Source organism: Gossypium raimondii, chromosome 10 (genome assembly GCF_025698545.1).
Source record: "Gossypium raimondii isolate GPD5lz chromosome 10, ASM2569854v1, whole genome shotgun sequence".
Taxonomy (NCBI): Eukaryota; Viridiplantae; Streptophyta; class Magnoliopsida; order Malvales; family Malvaceae; genus Gossypium; species Gossypium raimondii.
The window spans coordinates 12,542,035-12,564,057 of NC_068574.1; positions in this window are offsets into that span (position 1 = coordinate 12,542,035).

Below are 22,023 nucleotides of genomic sequence, written 5' to 3' on the forward strand. Positions count from 1 at the left end.
CTTCTGAACTAGCTGATTCTGATCAACTAATAACTTCGTTAGATGCAGAATTGCCACAGAAAATGAATCAACTAGTTCCAGTAAATATGTAATAGCCCGATTTTAGCTAAATCAGAACAATAGTTTTGGAACCACAAATATGAGGTTAGAAAATTATTTTAATATTATTTTTGGTGTTTACAGCATGTGATTATATATGTATGAAAGTTTCGTGATTTAATTTTATCGTTTAATAGCTCAATTTGAGAAAAATGACTTAATCGCATAAAATGCAAAAGTGGCATTCTATATCTTAAATATGTTTAATTGCTATGATTTATTAAGCCAAAGGTCCTTATGATGATATTAGACCATTGGTTGTGTAAGTGGACATTTATGGACAACCATTATATATATTTAATGTTATTTCATTAAGGTTAATTAAGTAATTTATGATTTAAATTTAATTAAATTAAAACAAAACCAAAACTAAGCTTCATTTCATCTTTCTTTGGTCGAATATGGTGGAAGAAGAAAACATTTAGTTCATTTTAGGGTTCGGTCAATTGGGAGCTTAATTGGTAAGTGTTTTGAGCTCGATTTTTTATGATTTTTACGTTTTTAATTTGTATTCTAGCCAGCCCATGTCTTAATTTCTGAATTTGTCAATGTTTTTGTGAAGTGCCATTGATGAATGTTTAAGGTTTTAAATGTTTGATGATGAAAAAAGGATATTTGTTGATAGATTATCATATTTTGTTAAGTAATTTTTGACAAAAATGTCAAATAGGGATTTATTTGTGAAAATGTGTGGTTAAATGTGTGAATAAATTATAAATATGGGCTGATATGTGCACTAGGAAAATTCGGCTAGCTTAGGAAGGTATTAAATTGCATGAATTTTGTGTATTTGTGAAATAAGGACTAAATTGTAAAAATATGAAACTTTTGGGGCAAAAGTGTAAATATTCCCAAATGTGTGTTTTGGATTAAATTGAATAAATTAGTGATTGAATAGCTGGATTTGATATTATATAGATCAAGAGAAGCGAAATTCGGACCTAGATTGGGGGAAAACTAAAGTTATCGACTAAACGACTCGATTCGCCGTTTTAGCATCCAAGGTAAGTTCGTATGTGATAAAAATTGTTACAATTATGCTTTTAATGCTTTGATATTGCATAAATTATATACACGAGAATACGATCATGTTTGACAATTAATCGACTATGTTTAGCACTTAGTGTACGATTCGAGATAGCTTCGGCTATTTATGGCACTTAGTGTGCGATTAGGAATAGCTTCGGCTATATATGGCACTTAGTGTGCGAAACTGAGATAGCTTCGGCTATGTAAGGCACTTAGTGTGCGGGATTATAATAGCTTCGGCTATGCGATGGCATTTAGTGTGCGAAACATGGAGTATTCTATAGTGTTACGAGAAGGTATGAATTCGTTATGAATTTGTACAGGTATGTACATGTAAGTATAAAGTTCAAATAAAAAAGGTTAAAACTTTGCATATAAGTATATGAATAAGCTTATGGAAGGTTTGACATTATCATGAATTATACATTAATTTGTTCAAATTGATGATTTGTGTTTATGAATTTTTTAGTATATTTAGTACGAACTTACTAAGCTTTGTAGCTTACCTTGTTTGTTTTTCCTGTGTTTTATAGTAAATTCAAGGCTAGCTCGAATTTGAGAATCATCAGAGACTACGTCACACTATCCAACCATCTACTTGATACTTTTGAGTTGTTTATATATGGTATATGGCATGTATAGGCTAGTGTCAATAGGATATGTTTTGAGATATGAAATTAGCCATGTGAGTTGGCTTGTAAATGATGTATAAGCTATTTTCGATATGCTTTGTTTTGAATGGTATATATATAGCCATGCGAAGTGGCTTGAAAGTAATGTTAAGTATGATGTATAAATTGCCTATGTAATTAGCTTATTTTGGAAGTATGTTATATGGTATATTTTGTGTGGATGGTCATATAATTCGGCTTGAGTAATAAGGTAAATGATGGATGTATTTTTTTACTCATGGTGTATGTTCCTATAGGTTATATGACGAATATATATATTGATTTTGTATTGGTTATTTAGGTGTGGTTTATGATGGCAAACAATGAATATGTTCTATGATTGATTGGTTGGTTATTTAGGTACTGTTTTAAATGGTAAATAATGATTATGTTTTAGGTATGTTTCGTTGGTTATATATATAGTTATAGAGTGACATATTAATGTTTGTATTAGGTAATGAAATAGTATGATTAGCTTAATGTTGAATGGTGGAATTGGTATGAATTTTGAGGCTAATTTGCTAGCCAAATAAATGAGAAATGAATTGTTTGTGTTTATGAAATTTTGGCGTGATGCTTAGCATATGAATTTGGTATGTTTGGTTCGGCAATTGAGATTAGAAATAGCTATTATTATTCTAGAGAATTATGCATAAATTAGTAGTATCAAAAGTATATTTGGTCATGTTGTAATGTTAGCTATTGTCTTATATGCTAATAAATAATATGTCGTGTGTTATGGGTTGATATGGTTTAATATGAGAATTTGACTTGTAGGAATAAGAGGTTGGTTATTAATGGAGTTCGGAAAAAAAATTTGTAAAGAAGATTAAATTACTTTGTGCTTGCATTTTTAATAAATGATTGTGCTGAACTATGTTTTGTCCGGTAATACCTTGTAACCCTAATCTGGCAACAGATACGGGTTAGGGGTGTTACAAAAGAAACCTCCACCACCCTACCCTTAAAGACTTCAGAAGCTGAAGCAGGAAATTCAATTCAAGAAGTTCCTAGACGTACTCAAGCAACTTCATATCAACATCTCGTTGGTTGAAGCACTTGAAAAAATTCCTAACTACGGCAAATTCATGAAGGATATCCTGTCTAAAAAAAAGGCTTGGAGAATTTGAGACGGTAGCCCTAACGAAAGAATGCAGTGCATATCTTCAAGACAAACTACCCCCAAAATTGAAGGATTCTGGATGTTTTACTATAACTTGCAATATTGGAGCAACATATTGTGGTAAGGCACTATGTGACTTGGGTGCGAGTATCAACTTGATGCCCATGTCAATATTTAGGAAGTTGGGGATAGTTGAAGTTAGACCTACTACAATTACACTTCAATTAGCAGATCGATCCTTAGCACATCTAGAAGGAAAAATCGAGGATGTATTGGTACATGTAGACAAATATATCTTTCCTGCTGACTTTGCGATTTTAGACTTTGAAGCAGACAAAGAGGTGCCAATCATCCTAGGAAAACCATTCTTAGCAACCTGAAGGACCCTTATTGATGTGCAGAAGGGTGAGCTTACTGTGCGTGTTCAGGATGATCAGGTAACATTTAACATTTTTAAGTCTATACGATTTTCTAACACAATTGATGATAGTTCTGCAATGTCCGATTTAAAGGATTTAATTATGGAGAAGGAACTCAAATATGTTGAAGACTCATTGGAAAAAATTTTGACATCAGATCCTCCAAATGATGAAGAGGAGGATGAATACTTAGCTTTGTTAGAAGCTAATCAAAGGGAACTTAATCAGCAATCCCTCTTTCAATCTTTGAAGTTAGAGAAAAGGGATTACGCCCAACCAAAAGCGTCAATCGAGGAGCCACCTAAATTAGAACTGAAGGTACTTCCCTTACATTTGAAATATGTTTATTTAGGTAACTCTTCTACTCTGCCTGTGATTGTTTCAGCAGAATTAACTACTGAGCAAGAAGAGAAACTCATCCTGGTGTTGAAACAATTCAGGAAGGCTATCAAACGGACCATAGTCGATATTCACGGAATTAGTCCATCTGTATGTATGCACAATATTATCTTAGAAGATGGCAAAAAAGGGATGATTGATGGACAACGAAGACTGAACCCCATCATGAAGGACGTAGTCAAGAAAGAAATCATCAGATGGTTAGATGCAGGTATAATTTACCCCATCTCAGATAGTTCATCAGTAAGTTCGATCCAGTGCGTGCTAAAGAAAGGAGGTATCGCGGTCATTGAAAATGAGAATAACGAGTTGATACCGACTAGAACAGCTACGGGATGGAGAATTTGCATCGATTACCAGAAGTTGAACAAGACAACTAGGAAAGATCACTTCCCCTTGCCATTTTTGGACCAGATGCTGGATACACTCGCAAGAAGATCAGCACAAGACAACATTCACCTGCCCGTACAGTACATTTGTATTTAGGCGCATGCCATTTGGTTTATGTAATGCACCTGCTACATTTCAAATATGTATGATGTCTATTTTTACTGACATGGTTGAGAAATATTTGGAAGTTTTTATGATGATTGCCTAGCTAATCTAGCCAAGGTACTAAGGCAATACGAAGAAACAAACCTTGTACTTAACTGGGAAAAGTGTCATTTCATGGTATGAGAAGGTATTGTTCTAGGGCATCAGATAATAAGCATGGAATCGAGGTAGATAAAGCAAAGGTAGATGTTATTGAGAAACTCCCACCTCCAATATATGTAAAGGGTGTTAAGAGCTTTTTGGGCCACGCCAGTTTCTATCGAAGATTCATCAAGGACTTCTCCAAAGTTGTTAAACATGCAAATTATTAGAGAAGGACACAACGTTTAAATTTGATGAGGAGTGCTTAAGAGCTTTTAACGATTTGAAGAGTCAGTTAGTCTCGACACCCATAATAGTCACCCCAGACTGGGATTTGCCATTTGAATTGATGTGTGACGCAAGTGACTTTGCGATCGGAGCTGTCATGGGTCAGCTAAGGAACAAATTTTTTGATCCCATCTACTATGTGAGTCAGACTCTGACAGGAGCTCAACTGAATTACACGGTAATAGAAAAAGAGTTACTTGCTATTGTGTTTGCTTTTGACAAGTTTCGATCTTATCTTATAGGTACCAAAGTGACTGTTTATACTGGCCACTTGGCAATTAAGTATTTACTTGCCAAGAAAGACGCTAAGCTAAGACAGATCTGATGGGTACTTCTACTTCAAAAGTTTGATCTAGAAATACAAGATCGAAAGGGAGTGGAAAACCAAGCAGCAGACCACTTGTCCAGATTGGAGCCGCAAGAAGGGAACTTTCTTCTTATAGCAATTCAAGAGACATTTCTAGATGAGCACATACTGAAGGTAAACCATGTCCATAATACCCCTTGGTTTGCTGATATTGCTAACCTTTTAGTTTGTGGTTTGATGCCGATTGATAAGACGTATCATCAAAAGAAAAAGTTTCTTCACGATGTGAAGTACTATTTCTGGGAAGAATCGTATTTGTTTAAAAAATGTTCAGATCAAATGATCAAGAGATGCGTGGCAGAAGATGAAGTACATAAGATTTTATACCATTGTCACTCTGTTCCGAGTGGGGGACACTTCGGAGGTACACGTACTGCAGCCAAGGTATTGCAAGTCGGATTCTTTTGGCCAACACTATTCAAAGATGCATATGCTTACTAAAGAGTTGTGATCGATGTCAAAGGGTCAGAAATATCACCAACATAAATGAGATGCCTCGAACAAACATCATTGAGGTAGAATTATTCGATGTTTGGGGTATTGACTTTCTCGGTCCTTTCCCTCCCTCTTTTGGTCACAAGAACATATTAGTAGTAGTAGACTATGTGTCTAATTTGGTTGAGGCAGAGGCATATCCGACAAACGATGCTAAGGTTTTAATAAAGTTTTTGCAGAAACATGTGTTCACAAGGTTTGGAACCCCAAGAGCCATCATTAGTGATGAAGGGTCCCATTTTGTGAACAAGTGATTGAAATGGTTATTAGATAAACATGGAGTGAAACACATAGTCGTTAGAGCTTACCATCCTCAAACGAATGGGCAAGTTGAACTGGCAAACAAGAAGATCAAAGGCATACTTGAGAAGGTAGTTTGCCTGAACCGACGAGATTGGTCCAAAAGACTGGATGATGATTTATGGGCTTACAGGACAACATACAAGACACCTTTAGGGATGTCACCCTATAGGTTAGTCTTTGGGAAAGTCTGTCATCTACCCTTAGAGTTAGAACACAAAGCTGACTAGGCTCTTAAAGGACTCAACTTGGATCTTAAAAGTGCCAAAGAGAAATGGATGCTTCAACTTAATGAGTTAGAAGAATTTTGAATGTCTTCATACGAGAAGCCAAATTACTTAAGGAGAGACTCAAGAAATGGCATGACAAGCACATTCAAGTTCGAGAATTTGAAGTAGGTCAGCAAGTCTTGTTATTCAATTCCAAATTAAGGTTCTTTCTAGGTAAGTTAAAATCACGTTGGTTCGGTCTATTTATGATTCATTGAGTCTATCCATACGGAGTTGTTGAACTTCAAGGTAAGGGAGGTAATTTTCGAGTTAATGCTCAACGCTTGAAACATTACTGGGGAGATAAAATTGAACGGAATCAAATCTCGTTCATTTTATCAGATATTTAATTTTTCTTGTTCTTCTGTTTGAATAAATGATTTAGGGTATATTTTCGGGATTACTATGTTTTAAAAAATTTTGTCTAGAAGATTGGAGCTTAAGCGGAACCGCTTGTGGCCTTTCCAATCTTTCCTGGGAATTGATTTTAACATAATTTCCCAAGAAATTATTCCCTAAATAACAAAATAAATTTTTAGTTTTTCAAATAAAGTCAATTTTGATCCAAGTTTTATGTTGCAACTCAATTTTGAAATTTCATTAAGTCTAGGAACTTAATTGAATTATTTTTAAAATTTTGGCTGCTCTTTTTGTAAATATTAAAAATTAGATGCCTCTTTTGTAAATATTTTCAAAAGCATCTAGAATAAATGTTTTAGTTCAAAAAAAGGAAAAAGAAAAGATTATAATTATTAATATATAATTATATCCATTATGATATATATTAATTATTATCACTTTATTTAGAGTTAGGATTAGTTTTAATTTAATCATATTTTATTCGATAAGTTTTATCTTAATAAATTAATAGCAAATAATAATTTAATATGCATTACATTAATTATTAATTTTATTTACTTTGAGTAGAATTAGAACTTTGAATTTTAAGAATTCTATTCTAGCTCCTACTCCTTTCACTATAAATTCCACCCATCTATTCTTATTTTTTTTTCATTCATACAACATTCCTCAAAAAACACCAAAACCCTTAAGTGCCGAAACTTCCTAACAATTCCTTAGCCACAGCATCGCCCAGCTGATCGGTCAGTAGCACCCCGCGCTCGCCCACACCAGGCCTGCTCAATGATCCGCACGCTGCTCACATCCATCCCTTGCTGCGCGCTACTGTCTTGCACACCCGAGCGGCACACCACCCTTTCACCCATCCTTAGCCAAAAACCCCTCAACCTATTTTAATTTTCCATCTTTTGATTCAAAATTATTTTTCTTAAGAGCTCTTAATTTTTTTAAAAAAAAGGTGGTAAGACCAATTTTTCTCCTAAATTTTAATTTAATTATCTAATTTTTCAATTTATAAAATTATTAATATTTTATATTAATTAAATTTTTGAAAAAATAATTGTTATCAGCTTATGATCAGTTTAATCATGCCTAGCAAGAGAACTCGTGCATCTGCCCAAATTGACGAATCATAAAACAAGTTCCACTGCGAAGAAGCCAAAGTAAGATACGAGAAAAAAAAGGGATGACTCGATGAGAAGTGCTCTTACGAAAATTTGCAATGACCCATTTATTTTTGTGCCTGAGTTTCCAGATTACATATTTGAACCATAGAGCCCATTATCAAAAAAGGAGCAAAGCGATTCATAAAGACAATAATGATGGAGCAAAAGATGAGTCGAATTCGGAAGGATCTGCAAATAAACAAATGGGGGATCTCGACTTTATTTTATTTATGTTCTTAGGTTATTTTAGGATAAAGTTAATTAGAAATTTTTGCATAATAAAACAAGAGATGGAAATCATTAATAAAATTGAACAAGTCGCGAAGTATAAAGTGTGGTAATAGACATATACATGTCTAGGATTGGATTTAAAAAGAGCTTGGTACTTAAGCAGTCAAATTGACTCACCTTCTCTTTTCTAGAATCATACCTAGTGTATAGTATCTATTCACTTTAAACAATGAGGACATTGTTCATTTTAAGTAGGGGGACCAAAAATTTAAATTATTTTCACTCAGAATAAATAGTTCTTTTAATTATCATTAGGTTATATTTTGTTCAATAATTTAAAATTTTGTTAAGTATGCTAAACTTCAGTATAAATAAAGTTTTATTATTTCAATAAATTGTTATGTTAGCTGAATAATGATATAAATGTATTTTTCATAAAGCATGCAAATCGTACCATAAAATTTTTAGTTCCTTAAGAAAGGTATGCAAGCATGAAAGTTTAAGTCTTTAGAATTGACTTAGTAGTTTCTTGAGGCGAAATCCTAGGAAGCATGGAACGTTGAAAATGATTTAGGCAACTCTTGTTTGGACTGTTTGAGCCTTTCAAGTCAACCTTGATGAAATTTTATCCTTTGAAACCCAACTTTGAGACTATTTGGCCTAATTTTATTTGAACCCTTGCAATATTTAGCCATCACTTCTCTCTTAATTATCTTTAAATTGTCCCAAACACTAGACTCAGTACTAGAATATTCTTTGAAAATAAGTTTGGGGAAGTTGAAAGAAGTATCAAATGCTCTAAAAATTGTAGTACATACAGTAAAATGCTCAAAAAAAAAAAAAGAGAACATGTACTTGAAAGAAAATAGATGTACAAAGGAGTATGTGAAAGCAAAGTAAGTTGGTGTATTGAGGGAAATTATTCCAAAGGTCCGATTGAAGCCGAGTCTAGGGTTTAAAAGCCTAAATTTATCTATCTTTTACCTACCTCTAGCCTAGCTACGTTACAACCTTTTTAAAGACCTATTGATTCAAGTTTTCTATGCTACCTACATTAGTGGAGAGAAATTGCTATGTTCAACATATGAAGGTATAAGCTAAACTTAATGATTGCAGCTTAATCATGAATAAGGAAATAAAATCAAATTGGTAAGGGTTAACATGTCTTGTTAAGGAAGCATTTATTCTAATTGTGCTATCATAATAGTTGTTGAGATTAATTTGAACGATATGTATACTTAAGTAGCATAACTATAAAATGTCTTATTTTTGAGGACAAGTATATTAAATTCATAATTCTGGGAAAAATGTTATTCTGAAGGAACTTTTCAAAGGTGTTTTCTGAGTACTTCTTTTTAATTTGTGTATTACTCGGGACGAGCAATGAATTAAGTTTGGGGGTGTGGAAACATGAAAATTTACACATTTTTACATACCTTTTTTAACATAAAATCATACAGTTACAATAAAATTCTTGTCGAAAAAATAATTAATTTTGACAAAATAATTAAAGTGCACTTAAAATATGAACATGTTGAATTTTAGTTAATTTTATAATTAATTTTGATGAATTTTGGTTATTTTCAACTGATTTGCACAAAGGGCGAAAAATAGCTCGACGGACACTACTAGAAGCGCAAAATCGAGAATCAATTTGAAGTATCGAGGCGAACTAAATTTTAGCCTAAGACGGTCTAAAATTATATGTATTAATTTATAATATAATTAATTTTAATTTATACCCAATTTAATTTGGGTTAATAAATTATTATTAATTAATTATGAAAAAGTGGTCCAATTGAACTGAACCGAGTGAACCGAACTGACCAAGAAATGGACAACCCAAAAACCGTCCCAAGAGCTGGCCCAAATCAGCTTATTAGCTGATTATTTAAGCTTGCAAAGAGGCCCTTGAAGACTTGTTCAAGTTACATTCAAACCCCTCTACAATTGGCGGCTTTATAGATTTGCCCCAAGCCTAAATTAGCAAAGTTGAAACTATCAACCTTGCCACATGTGTGCCCGGCCAAGGGAGGGCTCTTTGGCTGATAATTTTAGCTATTTTTAGCAGTCCTACTCAGCTAAAAAAACCCCCTTAGGCTGGTCATTTTAGAAACACACCTCAAGCATTCACATCTTTCCTCTCTTCTCTCCACTTTCTCTCTTCTCTTTCATTCCAAAATTCCCTTGATCTCTTACCGATTTCTCCTCTTGGGAAAGGGGCATTCATCAACTATTTGGAGCAACAATTAAGTGTTCATAGTATCCTTGGTCGACGAGGACAATGGAGAAGGAAGAACGGAGCAACTAGTCAAGCCATGGAAAAACACCGAATTTGATTCTTGTTCCCTATCTTTTTAATTTTTGTTTTTGTTATGCTGAACATATATATGAATATTTATGTTGTTGGAATGGTTAATTTAATCAATTTAGCTTGAATTTAAATCGTGTTAGGTTGATTACATTTCGTTTGTTAAAATTATTAAAATTGTATTATGTTGTTATAGGCCTCGGTAAGATGCTTGATTAAGTAAAATCATGACTAAGTTATTCTTGCATTACAATTGTTAGGTAACTAATGAATTAATTATTTAAACAGATTGAAATTGTATTTAATGGACATATTACTTAATCAGTGCATATTTAATCATCTAAGGTAGCTGAGGGTTAGATTAGCAATGGAATCTGACGATACATTTGCCTTGCATTACTTGCAAGATTATTGTGATTAAACTGTTTCAAGGTAAGGACACTTTTCTACCTCACATAGTCTTTTATGTGCTTATTAAATCGAGTTAATTGTTTGAATTGACATAGGGATATGTAGAAGAGATTATTTCTATTTAATAAGTATGTACGTGCAATAACATATTTTCCTATTAAGATTTGTTTAATCGGTTGAATTGACATAGGGATATAGTCAATAGATAAATGGATTTTGGTAGGTGAGTATGTTCATAAGTTAGCAAATTACCGAGTTACCGTGAACTTATTCGTAACAATATAAACATGAGTTTAATAATTCTAAGTTAAGAAATGTAATTAATCTAACACGATTATGTCATCTTGATTAAAATCGTATTTTGAAATCGTGCATTTCAGATTTATTTATTTAGTTCACTTAGTTTAAAATCTTAGTTTTTAATCACCCTCTTCAAAGAAAATATTTTTCTTCACCAAATTATTTTAAATAGCATTCATAAATAATTCTTTTCACAGTCCCTGTGAGTATGATAACTCGACATTTACTTGTCATTTTATTACTTGTTGCGATTATGTACACTTGCACATTTTCGTCGGTCCAGTTTTCCTCCTTATTGATTAAATTGTTCCCATTTAGTTATCATTAGCATATATTTTAACATTTTCAGATTAGTAAACTGCATTTTATAACTCAGTGAATCCTAGCCTATTTTATCCTTAATTTTTCTATCTTTTTGCATTAATGTCACTGTATGAGTTAATTTTAGATTGCGTCCAGAATTGTCTTCGCACCTAACAGCTGTCCGAGAAGAACTAAAATCGCGTAAGCTGTCCAGTCTGATATAACCACCCTATACGTACAATGACAAAATAATCCTGAGGAAAGGACACATGTACTGTTGGAGGAGGACAAAAAGGTTGACGTGAGAAGAAAATGAGAGTTTTTTCTCTCAATCATCAACTTCATCATACTACCTTGAAGCTTGCGGCCATGGCAGCTTAAGCCTCTCACGGGTGAGCCAACTTGAAAACCAAATGCAGACTAGCTTCTGAAGAGGAGACCTAAGTGCGAGACAAGAGGGAATAGAGAGATTTAATCGAGTTGTCTAGGAATAGTATTCTCCACTTGATTCTTTCTTATTTCTTTCTAAATGCTGGTGATTATTCTCTATTTTCTGTTTGTATGGAAGTAAATATAAATTCTTGGTTAAATGTTATCTTATTCAATCTTACTTTTATTGTTTAATCTTGGGGTTTGAATTTTTCTTAACACAAAAGTGTTATTGAAGTCACTAACACTGGGAAGTGTAGTGACAGTTTGAGCCAACAATCATTACAACGGAAGTTGAGTGAGGATTAGAGGAATTTAGTCCACTTGTTCTTAATAGTGCCATGTTGCCATCATCGGAAGGTGGGGTTAATATACATGTTTAAGTCTCAGATTAAATAGAGGAGTGACGCTGGGTAAGGTATACATTGAATTTTATTGCCTTGACAATCACCTATCCTTTTATACCTTGTGAGCTCTTAGTATTCTACTGAAGATTCATGTTGGGGATCTTAGTTTATCATTATCATATTTTATTTTATTATTCTCAAGTTATTGCATCGAAAACTATTCTCACAATTTATCTTGTTTCTATCTAGTTATTGTACCGACATTTATAGACAAAAGGCACCCATCCCTGTGGGATCGATATCCGACAGACTCATATCTGTCTACTATACTTGCATCGAAAGTGTACGCTTGCACATTATTGTTGTGACGTTAAATAGTTGATCACTTTAATCATTGTACCTCTACTTTAATTGTTCTTATACATGTGTTCATCTCTAATTGGACATTTTTGAAATAACGTCATTTCTTCATGACTATAGTTTCTTTCAAAAGGTCGTTTCAGTTTCTCACACATGTACTTATAAAATAGAACTCTTTTGTGAATCCAAGATCCTCATTTTATTCTACTTCTTCTATTTCACTTGCTCTTTTTTTCCTATTGTTGTATTTCATTGGGAAATTCTTTATACGTTTCCCGTCTTTCCATTCTTGTCTCTTTTTTTCTTCTAAATGGATCTCAATTTTTCAAACTTTCAAATATGATATGCTCTAGTGATAGGTGAGAAGCGGTTGTGTTCCCTTACAATGGCAAAGGAGATGGCTATACCGAAACTTCAAGGTCTTAAACATCCTCATTACAAATATTGATTCTCTATTGTAGAGGTGCTATGACTATACAACATTGCCCATAAGAAATCATTAGGGGATTCTTGACACTTATTATTGTTGTACTTTTTAGTTTGTTAAAGGCATTAAGAGACTCCTTCTTCAAACAACACCAAGAGCATGTTCGTCTTGCACTTTGACAGTCATGGCGTAGGTTATTTGGAAAAACGTGGTGATTTTAACCTTGCGGCGAACAAATTTAAAAGAGACCTTACTTTTTACCCTCACATGTATATCCTTATAAAAAATAAGCTCGAATATTTTCTGTAACAACTCGATTTTCAGTGATGCCAAAAAAGACTATTTCAGAATCCCATTTTCGTAAACAAAGTCCTTAAATATTAAATATGATTTTTTATGGAGTTGTATAAAAGTATATTAAACTTTGTTCGGTAATTTTTCTAAATTAATAGTTAATTTAGGTATAATGAGTAATTTGTAAAATTCCAATTGCTATAAGTTTTAAATTAACCAAACGGTTAAATGGTTAATAAACCATTATAAAACTAATGTTAATGGATAATGATGCCATATCCCACTTAGAGGTGATCAAGGGTTGGGCTACCCGGCCCGGCTTGACGGCCCGCCCGAAAAATGAGAGGATTTGGGTAAAAATATAGGTCCGAAATATGGTTTTGGCCAAAAAATGAGACCCGTTTAGAAAATGGGCCGGGCCTCGGGTAAAACTTTTGTGGCTCGAGTTATATATTAAATATATTTTTTATTTTTAATCAAATATACTTTTGTAATTTTATTATTAATTTGGCTATTATTTTAGTTCTAATTTGTTTCAATGTTAATATAACCACTTTTTATTATATTTTTAATTTGTGTATTGTTTGAAGAATTGTTTTAGTCTCATTTTTTATTTTTTTTGTTTTAATATTTATTTTAAAAATTTTTATTTAATGAAATAAACTAAATAATAATAATATGGGTCGGGCCAGGTCGAGCTCGGGCTTAGCAATTTTCTTTCAGGCTGGGCTTGGACAAAAATTTTAGGCCCATTTCCTAGGCCCGTCCTAAAATATGGGTCTAAAATTTTTGTTCAAGCCCGGCCCGGCCCATGATCACCTCTAATCCCACTATGATTAAACAATTATTAAATTTAATTAATTATACTTGATCATGCCAATTAATCTAGTTTAATTAAACCTTAATTAGACTATATATACTAATTTAGTAGGAAAACTTGAGAAAACATTATTTCATCTTCTTCATCTTGCCGAAATTGAAGAAAGAAAACCCTTGGAAGCTTGTTAACTTTCATTCACCAATTAATAGGTAAATCTTAGCCCTTTTCTTGTAATTTTTATGTTTTCAAGGTCATGAGAGCTTGATTTAACTAGCATATGTACCAATTTGTAAAAATGTTAAAATTCTTGAAAGTTTTCATTGTTGATTTCTTGAAGAATTTGATGTGAAATTGATAGATTTTAAACTTAGATTACAAAAAGGACTATATTGTAATGTTTAATTGCTAGTTTTGCGTATAAGGACTCAAGTGAATAAAATGTAAATTTTTTGTGAAATTTTAGTATAAATAGAAATTAGAGGGCCTCTAATGAATGTAATTGAAGTTGGATTTTAAACTGAGGCTAAAAATGGAAAGTTATGACTATTTCTTCAGAGCTAAACCTATATTTCTTCAGAGGATTCAGGAGTTCAAAAAATATGACATCGAGTTGCAAGTGAAACAAAAACTTGTTGAAAACAACCAAACTAGTGAGTTTAGTATAAGTGATAACATAATTCTATACTTTCGAAATCATTTGTATGTACAAAAACATTCAGAATTTATGCAATATATTTTACACGAAGCCCACAATAGTACTTATACGATGTATCCAGGTGGCAATAAGATGTATAATGACTTGAAACCGTTGTATTGATAACCGAGAATGAAAATGGAGATCACTAAGTACGTAGCAAAATGTTTGGTATGTCAGTAGGTTAAAGCAGAACATCGTGTCCCATCAAGTTTATTGTAACTTATAATGATTCCTGAATGGAAATGAGAGTGAATCACCATGGATTTCATATTGGGTTTGCTATTAACATCGAAAAAGAAGGATGCAGTTTAGGTGATAATTGATAAGTTGAAAAAATCAACTAATCTCATTATTATAGAACCAACTATTCATTTAAGAAATTGGCTGAAATTTATATCTCTGAGATGGTGAGATTGCACGGGGTACCTGCATCTATTATTTTAGATCGAGATTTAAGATTTACCTCCAGATTTTAAGGTAAACTACACGAAGCTTTAGGCACTAAGTTAAATTTTAGTATCGCGCTTCACCCTCAGATTGATGGGCAATCGAAATGAGTAATTCAAATACTTGAGGATATGCTACGTTGTTGTGTGATGAATTTGAAGGTAGTTGGGAAAGATTCTTACCATTAGCTAAGTTTGCTTACAACAATAGCTATCAGTCGAGCATCAAAATGACACCTTACAAAGCTTTGTATAGTAGTCAATGTCAAACTCCTTTTTGCTGGTCAAAGTTAAGTGAAAGGAAGTTAGTAAGGACAGATTTGATGCGTGAGATGAAGGAAAAAGTCAAGGTTATTCGAGACTGTTTGAAAGTTGGTTCCGACCGAAAAAAGTCCTATGTTGAGTTAAAAAGAAAATATATTGAATTCGAGATTGGAGATAAAGTCTTCTTGAAAGTTTCTCTTTGGAAAAAGATTTTGCATTTTGACTGGAAAGGGAAGCTCAGTTCAAGGTTTATTAAACCATATAAAGTTCTCAAAAGAATTGGGCATATAGCTTACTAGTTGAATCTGCCACAGGAATTGACTAAGATCCATAGTGCTTTCCATGTATCGATGCTGAGAAGGTATCGATCCGATCCCTTTCATGTTTTAACTTTTGATGAAATCGAGTTGCAACCTAATTTAACATATGTAGAAAAACCAGTTAAAATCTTAGATCGGGAAGTAAAAGTGTTAAGAAATAAACGTGTGGCATTGGTGAAAGTAATTTGGCGTCGTCACGGTACAAAAAAGGCTACTTAGGAGCTGGAAGAAATTATGAAAGCTCAATACCCTCATCTTTTCTCAAGTAAATTTCGAGGACAAAATTTCGAAATGGGAGAGTTATAACAGCCTGTTTTTCAGTGGTGCCGGAAAAGACGATTTTAGAATCCCATTTTCATAAACCAAGTCCATAAATATTAAATATGAATATTTATGAAGTTGTATAAAAGTATATTAAAGTTTAGTTTATTAATTTTGCTAAATTAATAGTTAATTTAGGTACAATAACTCAATTGTAAAATTTCAATCGCTATAAGTTTTAAATTAGCCAAAGTATTAAGGACTTAAATTACAATTAACCAAAAGGTTAAATGATTAATAAACCATTATAAAACTAATGTTAATGGATAATGATGTCATATCCTCTAGGATTAAACAATTGTTAAATTTAGTTAATTAAACTTTATTATGATAATTAATCTAGTTTAATTAAGCTTATTTAGACTATATATACTAAGTTGGTGGGAAAGCTTGAGAAAACATTATTTCATCTTCTTTATCTTGCCAAAATTGAAGAAATAAAACCCTTGGAAGCTTGTTAACTTTAGGTCACCAATTAGTAGGTAAATCTTAGTCCTTTTCTTGTAATTTTTATATTTTTGATGTCATGAGAGCTTGATTTAGCTAGCACATATACCAATTTATAGAAGTGTTAAACTTTTGGAAAGTTTTCATTGTTGATTTCTTGAAGAATTTGGTGTGAAATTGACAGATCTTAAACTTAGATTATGTAAAAGACTATATTGTAATGTTTAATTACTAGTTTTGCATATAGGGACTAAAGCGAATAAAATGTATTTTTTAAAAATTTTAGAATAAATAGAAAGTAGAGGGCCTTTAATAAATGTAACTGAAGTCAGATTTTAAATCGAGGCAAAAAAATTGAAAGCTATGGCTATTTCGAATTCAGAGACTAAATTAAATAAAATGTAAAACTTTAGGAGTATAAATCAATGAGATTATATAGGTTCACTCTTGTCATGACATAATGTGTAAATGTTTGGTATTGGTAGATTGCATGGAATAATTGTATAGATCAAGAATTGGATCAAACCAGAGGTAATCGAGGAAAAGCTAAAATAATTGATTAGTCCCTAAAGAATCAACTTGTTTGGTATTTTGATATGGTAAGTTCATACGATATTTATTTACTTAGGTTGTTATGTATCTGAATTGTGTATATGTGTATGTGCGTGTGAATTGGTACGATCAAGCTAGAAATTGGACTAAATTAAAAAGTGATGTTTATATGTGTAAAAGATGCCCGTGTGAAGTTAGTAAAGGTTAGGATATGATTGGCTTGCCAATAGGGTCTTATGTGTGCTTGTATAGGGTTGGTTACAGATGTTATCGAGGTCCATAGTTTGTTGTGGATTCTTAAATATATGTGAGATAGATTTAGCTGGGATGAGTAACCTAATGTGTCATTATAAAGGTTTAGCCCGGACGTGTAACCTAACATGTATATATTCAACTCAAACGAGCAAAAAGTTTGGTGTAGATACTTGTGCATATGAGTCTGTTTGCTAGGGTTCATTGAGCATGGTTAAGGTAAATATGAGAAATTAAAACGGGATAAAATGAACTTGATGTTCAAATGGAAAAATATTGAATTGAGCATGAATAATGTATTGGAATAATGACTTTGACATGTATGTGATTGTCATCCCTTGATTGAATAAGTTTTGAGGCTAGTTAATTAAAATGACATGAATTGGCATGATAAGTGGTTGTGGTATCATATGGTTTTGATTATAAGTTAATGCTCACCTTGTTGAGTTTTTGTTTTGCCATGTCTAAGCCAAATTATTCCATATTATGGTAGCTTATTGTATTTAGATAAATAATAATGTTTTGTTTAATACCTATGAACTTACTAATCATCCTATATGCTTACCACATTTATTTTCCCTTTTCCTTGTAGATAGCCACCTTGTGGAACATGTCCAGCCGAATCATCTCGAAGCTCACACTATCACTGAATCATTAGTTATTTGATCATTTTGAGTTTAGGGTTGTGGCATGTATATATAAGATGTTTATGTGTTATCTTAATGTATATAAGTCTTGGTGAATTGAAAAGTTTGAGATGATTATGGAAAAAGTTTATTTTTAAATGATAAGCATATCATATGAACTAGTAATGCATAGTTAAGTAATGTTCGATGTCTTTCGAAATGAGGATCATGAATCTTTTGAACTTGGCATATTAAAGATAATGAAACGAGGTAAGTAGAATGGCTAAAATGATGCCTAATTGAAATGGTATGTTTGACTGACATGCTTAAGATATGTATTGGTGAATGATTGATTTGGTTCAACGTTTAAAGCCTATAAGCCATTAATTTATAAAATGAGCATAAGTGTATGAAGTTAAGGTGAAATGACATGTTTCAATATGATATGGCATAGGTAAAGATAGGTATTTAAATGATCTGGTTGGTATGCCCTAATGACATTGAAATATTTAAGTTTAATTTATGAATAAGTAGTGAATGTCTTTGAGAAGAAGTGGGACTTGGATGTTTGAACTTGTTTGGATTGTTTTGGTATGTTTTGAATCAAATGGAAGTGGTAATTGAGTGTGGATATTGAAAGGTTTGGTTGGAAACATTGGCATAGGTACCAAATTGTGCATTTTTCCCAAAATTGGGGCCACGTCACAACCTCAAACTTTTGACGTCATAACATTGTCATTATAATGAGTGACGTCGTGACGAGCTTAAGCTTGTCATCACAACATGACATACTGTGATGGCCACGTCGTAATGAGAACCAAATGAAATTGTAACGTCAGTCCACACATTTTAAAACTTTGTAATTTGTTCCTAATTCGTGCTTAGGTTGACAAAAGAGCTTTTTTAAGCTCGATTAAGACTCAAAATTGATTGTTTAACATGAATTGAATGTGGTTGACACTTAATAGCATATGTAAATGATTATTTATTGCATATTTGACTGTAGTTTCTCTAACAACGAATGTGACACTCCATAACTCAGACCCGACAATCAGGTCGGGTGAGGGGTGTTACATTTTCCTTCTCCTACTAAGTAGGTCCTCCCTTTGTCCACAAGGCTCTTTCTCCCTTTACTTGGTGGAGGTTTTATTGAAAACCAATTTCGGCATTTGAGATTTAGGCCATCAAAGCTTAAGGAAGAATGGTCCCTAAACAACATTTGGAGATTGTATCTCAAAAGGCATAGCCCAAAAAGTTTGATATTAGATGTCGTTACTTAGTTTAATATCCCTGACCTCGATTCTTGGTTTTTTTTTCCACATAACACATGGCCTTTGAAGAGTGTAAACTACTTAGCAAAGCTAACCATCGAATAGAAAAGGAAGCATCATAACTTCGTTAACCAGCATGTGCACAACACTTGAATGTTCAGTTCCCTACTTCATCGTACAAAGGAAGAAATGAGAACACCATCAAAAAACCTACAAAGGCATTTGATGCAAGTATATGCCATTATAATTTGTTTACAACGTCTAGCATTATCTATTGTTCTAACTTCTTTCTGTTAATTTTGTAGAGAGTGTAGCTCGTATCACTAGTTCTCGCACATTGGTCCCAGCGAAGTCTTCTCCTAAAATTATTGCTTTCAACAAAGCTTAATACATGGTCACATTGTTGCCTTTTGAAAAAAGAAAGAAGGAAACTTCGAGCTACTTTTTGAATAAAAGAAAACCATCTTCAAACTAAGCTTCAAAGCCTTCTTACAAGTAATTATCGAAGGACATTAATGAATTGAAGCAATCCTTGTAAAAGCTCTATGAGAGCTTATAAACAATAAGGAATAAAGTTAGTGAATTTATTTATGCTTGTGAGGTATTTCAAAAAGTGTAATGAAAGAGTGATGCAGACAAAACTCTTTTTAGGTCTTTTAGGTGCCAATAATTTTGTCGCCTTATTGCAAGCTCATTTTTCTTCCACTTGGTAGTGTGATGGTTTGGTTTATCCCTTAAGTCAAGTCTATGTAGGTTTCTTGGAGCTTGTCTTTAACCTTGAGAAGAATTTCCTTCTTCTTTTCTTGGTTGCTTTTTATCTCTTAAGAACCTTATCAGGCGCATTCCCGGAGTTGAGCCCAAAGTAATTCATTCTAGGCTTGCATCTCCCTATATTGTTGGATTGTAGCCTGCAAATCTTCTCTCGCTCATGTATTTTGGCATTTCCCTTCATCTTGACTATTTATCAAAATGGTGGAAGAAAATAGAAGGGTATGATTGTTGCTCTATCGTTGGAATTATAGAAAGGATGGATTATAGGTTTCTACAACATCACTTTTATTTGGTGTCTAGATCTACCTTAGTGTTAATAATGGATGGAATTTTGATCTTTTTTTCTCCTAATGATGATAACTCCTTGAAGGCAGAGACAACTTTTTGCTTATTTCTCAGATGATGTTGAATGTTATAATAATTAAGTTATACAATATTTGGGAGTGCACAATGGTAATGGTTCACACAATGAATAGTGTAGAGGCTAAGCTCATGTAAATTCCAGGTGTTGGTAAGAATTCTTCCCTATATATCTATTAAGAATTGCACGGGCTCAACTTATGTGACATGAAATTTGGCGAGGTGATGTTGAGATTAAGCTTCTAGTAAGGTCACAAGGCTAAGCTTCGTCGAATTCTATTTTCAAGTGTAGGTGTCAAGTGGTTCGACGAGGGGTAATATGGAAATAGTATAGTAGATAGAAATACTAGCATTTAAATTTTAAAACCAAATTAAAATTAGATCATAGTCTAAAATTGTTTAATACAATTAAGTTAATTATCTATACAATTCTTTAAATACTTGACTGAATTAGTGTTACTCATCAATCGTGTTCCAACTCAACTAATATATGAAGTTATATTATTATGAGAATCTTTTGTCATTTTATATTTTTATATAAAATCAATAAAAGCTCACGATAATAAAATTTGATCTTAACACCATAATATTTAAACTTTTAATTTTATCATTTTAACCAAAGCTTCATTTTTTAAGTGTTTTATTGTTGTCACAAATTAATAGACACCAATTCAATTATGAAATTATTAAAATATCTTTTCTCATATACAAATTAAATTACATTTTCATAAAGATACTTTTACCTTTTTATATAATAATTCAATAAAAATCAAATCATAATAAATTTTAAATCCAAAACATCATACATGTGATAAACAATAAATTTATGAAAATTTTTAGAGTATATAGCTATATACTAGTATCATTTTGAAAATTTATTGACGAGAAATTAAGTGCCACAATTGGCTGCCAAGAGTTGGACCACGAGGTGAGCCATTTATGACGGGATAGAGACTGGAGTGGGGTTCAGTTCAGTCACGTTTTTTAACTTTAGAAAGGTAAAATGATATAAGCAAGGTTGGTGGAAAGGGCAGGGCTGCTGGGGTAACCCTTTTTTGACGAAAAGGTTGGGACCACTTCTGCCGACAACGCATTGGATGGTTCCAACTTGGAAACTGTGTGTTGGTGTTTTTATCCTTCTTTGCTTCCGCCATTGGCCCACTATTCTATGTATGTAAGTAGCAGGTCTTACCATAACCAAGGTAGTGGATCTGTTTATACCCATACCCCACGCTCCATATATATATATGCATAAACGTTGAAACTTTAAAAAGCTAAAGATTTTACTCTTTTTTTTTTAAAATCAAATTATATAACTAATATTTAGAATAAGCCCAAAATATAATTTAATAATCATTGAATTAAGGAAGTAAAAGCCTCTACCTACTTTTAGCTTTTGTCTCTATCTATACTTCATACATTGAATTAGTTGGATTCTTATGGGTTTATAATATTTAATAATAAAAATAAAAATGGAGTTGGACAAATTATGAACTAGGCTTTGGAATAAGTTTCTTATAATCAAATCAATTTGGTTCCATTTAAGTTACTATTTAATCATATTTTATTTATAATCAAAGTGGACAAAGCCTTGGGCATATTTGCCAATTGTATTTTTGTAACAATGGTACTAGTTAAAAAAAGGAAAATATTACTCTCTAGTATTAGTATTTAGTACTAGTAGACCTGCGAAAGGATAGAATGGGTACCATACGGCCTGACTTTTGGAATAATCCAGAAAATGTTCAACTATTAATTTGTTCTGAAATATTGGAGTTCCATTCGATATATGTCAAACACATTCTATTGTAACAAGTGATTTATATGATATAAAAAGAAACC